The sequence below is a fragment of the Notamacropus eugenii genome, chromosome 3, assembly GCF_028372415.1.
Source record: "Notamacropus eugenii isolate mMacEug1 chromosome 3, mMacEug1.pri_v2, whole genome shotgun sequence".
NCBI lineage: Eukaryota > Metazoa > Chordata > Mammalia > Diprotodontia > Macropodidae > Notamacropus > Notamacropus eugenii.
In genome coordinates this window covers 135,487,105-135,490,309 of record NC_092874.1, presented here as the reverse complement: position 1 = coordinate 135,490,309, position 3,205 = coordinate 135,487,105, and the positions used below count along the sequence as shown (strand labels likewise).

Here is a 3,205-nt window from a genome sequence, read left to right as displayed (position 1 = left end):
CTCCTTATTTTTTAAAACAAACATTTTGTTCAGAAAAAAAAATTACATACAATGAAATACTGAAACAAACAAACAAAAACCACCAGTAGCTGGGGAGAACCAAGAGAAGAGACCACAAGGTGGAGAATGAAATCTGAAGAACGTATTCCAAGATATAGGAAATGAGGCATTAATAATTATGAATCATTTCATTAAATTAATGCATCTCATATGAAAACTAGTGCAATGCTTCTTTCTTTTATTGCCTGGCAATTTCCACAATATTTTGCAACATTTTCAACATGTAAAAAAGTCAAATGCTAACTAGTAGTGGACTATTGTTATTTTACAAAATTAGAAATAGCAAGTTCACATTTAAGATTCTCAAAGCTAGCAAAAGATAAAGATGCCTGGTTTTTGAACAAACTGAATCATGAAAACCAAACAAAAAATCAACATAATTTATTCATTTTTCTTTACAAAATTACAGCCAAGCAGTACAAAAGAGGGGTGTTAATAATAAAGATACCACATATATTGTTGACATGTAGATATTATACACTAAAATGTTACATCTTGTACCCTGAAACACATGTCAAGAGATAAGCCAGGTTAATTTAGGCTTATCACTCAGGTTTGAAAAAATGATTTGGAAGCTTTCTTATTATATTTAACATATTCAATTAAAAGGCTTTCTATTAATTCATGACAAAGGACTCCACTACTCATTTAAAGAGTTGTCTTCTTTTTGGCAGTATAAAATTTTTGTCCAATATCAAAATTTTGGTGAAACACAAAGTTGAAGGCATTTTCTAGTGTACGCATACATTACTCACAGGGGTACTGAGGAGGTATGGGTGGAATAGCTTAGATTTCACACTAAGTTTTTGCTGAGCTTTTGTCAAAGCAAATAGCTCAGCTACAAGGCAAGTAAAAATCACCTCCACAGCATTCTGATGAGTTTCTACTTGGCCATCTTTTCTAGGTGAACCTGAAGAATATAATCTCAAGTAAGAACTCCCTAAATAATTTTATACATTTAGAAAGAGAGTATGGGCTGAAAGGACATGTAAACATGACCTAACAATGGGACTTTTACTAGCTCAGAATCCTCTCAAACAATACCAAATGATTTTGGGGGATCACCATAAGTTCTTAATTTCAGAGTTAATCTTCATTAAAACATCTTTTTTGTGTTATTCTAACAACTATAATCAGCAAAAAGAACATTGTATTTACTCAAAGATTAAATTGTACATTTCTGTGCAATTTCTGTACCAGCTTGCAACTTAAATCTCCATTGTGTACTTGTGTTTCTGTTCTTGGGCACTTGATTGAAGAGGAATTCATTTCTATAGGATTACATCTTGCTGAAATATTCTTTAGCATTGGTCCACACTTGAATTCCCTTTTTGAACATACTAATCTGCATAGCTGCATAGCTTACGAGAGCCTCTTTTAAACCATGGTTCTTTTGCTCTTTGAAGTGTTCAATATCTGCACAAGGAGCTTTCACAAATGCTCTGCCTTCCAGATTTTGAGATTCCAGTTGTTCTTCTCCTTCATTTATTTATTCCCCTAGCACCTGTATTCTAGTTTCTCTTTGCTCTGGAGTTTCTTGACCAAACAGCTTACTAGTCATCTCCCTAAAGGGAGAAAGTCCTTAAGTTCCTCTCACTGCTGCTTTTTGGATGCCAGATCCTGAGCAGCCTTCTCCAGGTCATACTGCATTAATTCATGTTTCCTACAAGTTCCACTTAATGCTTCTGCATAGAAAAGATAATCCTTTAGTTGATCTGCATAATATTCCTCTTCTTCTAAAATATCATCCATAGAAGCTGCCTATACATCCCTATGATGTCCTGCACTCTGTAATTCATCTCCCATTTCTTTTTCTATGGCACTCCATTCGCTTGAAAACTCTACCATAATTTCCATGAACTTTGTAGATGCCATAGTGTCTACCCCTCTGGCTCTGAATCAAAGAAGGTGTGAGACGACAGATTGTAGTTCATCCCCATAGTGTTTTAGCTCAGTAAATCTCTTGTCTGGGTCTTTTAACCTGGTCTGCCTTTCCTGTGTCAAAAACAAAAAGAAGAAGAGAATGCGAAGCCGTTCTTAAAAGAAAGTTTTCCAAACCAATTCTTCATCTTTCCGCAAAATCAGGATCCGTCTTATCTGCAGAGAGTTTGTGCTAAGCAAATTCTGTGCTCTTTTCAGGCAGAGGTGAGACAGCAATATGTGGATAGCAAACTAGCAAACAGTTTCTCAATGATTCGAATTCTCTATACTGTCTCCAAAGAGAGTCTGTAAGAACACTCTGGCCATCACTTGGCTCAGCTGATCTTGTCTCAATGACATAAGCTGTGTAAGTTTCTTGCATGTTCGTGGCATTTCTTCCAGTTCCTTTTTCTGTTTCTGAAAAAGTAATTTCAATTTTCTTCGACCAAAAACTAACTTCTCTCATCGTGGAGTCCCCGGAGCTTTCAAGCCGGCCCTCAGCTTCGCATCCAATCCCCCACCCCCACCCCCACCCCCTCACCCCCCGCTGCCCCTTGTTCATCCCCAGCCGGCAGCCACCTGGTCGGGGTTCAAGCTCCCCAGGGACTCGCCCAGAAGCCCTGGCGGCAACTCAGGTGCTCCCTGCTTTATGATGACAGGCTCATCTCCTAAGCCTGATTTTTTTTTTAAATTCAGTTAAACCATAATAAATTTTACTCCAGTCTCTCATTTTTATTCTGTATTATATTCTAAGTATTTTTTATGTAGCATATTGTCAGATTCTGTTTAATAAATTCTGATATTACGTTACATTTTATGACTGAGTTCAATCCAGTAGCATTGAAGTTTACTCTGTGCTCTATCAAATCCTATTTTATTACCGTTATTTTAACTTATAAAATCAGCACGGGGTACCTATAAGTGGTTATGCTTGAGATAATCAGACTCCAGTCATTTTCTTTTTCTATAAATCCCTGCTATTTCCCTCTGAACGACAACCCAGTTAGCTAAATCTTGACCTTTAAAAAAAGTTTTTTTATGATGACATGTTTCTAGTTATGTTACCTCGATATAATCTGATTCTTGCTTTCACTCTCTGATATGGAAACAACCAAAGATCCAGATAATTGATTCTACTTTTACTGCTATCTATTTTCATACTTTTCTTGATCAGACTACATAATTATGTGGTTCTTTGCATGAATGACTTTCTCCTGTAGTTGCT

The 3,205-nt window shown here is 36.4% G+C and overlaps 1 pseudogene; it reads right to left on the bottom strand.

Annotated features, from left to right (window-relative positions):
* Positions 1-736: 736 nt before the first annotated feature.
* Positions 737-2,461, bottom strand: LOC140531265 (sorting nexin-4 pseudogene; annotated as a pseudogene).
* Positions 2,462-3,205: the final 744 nt, after the last annotated feature.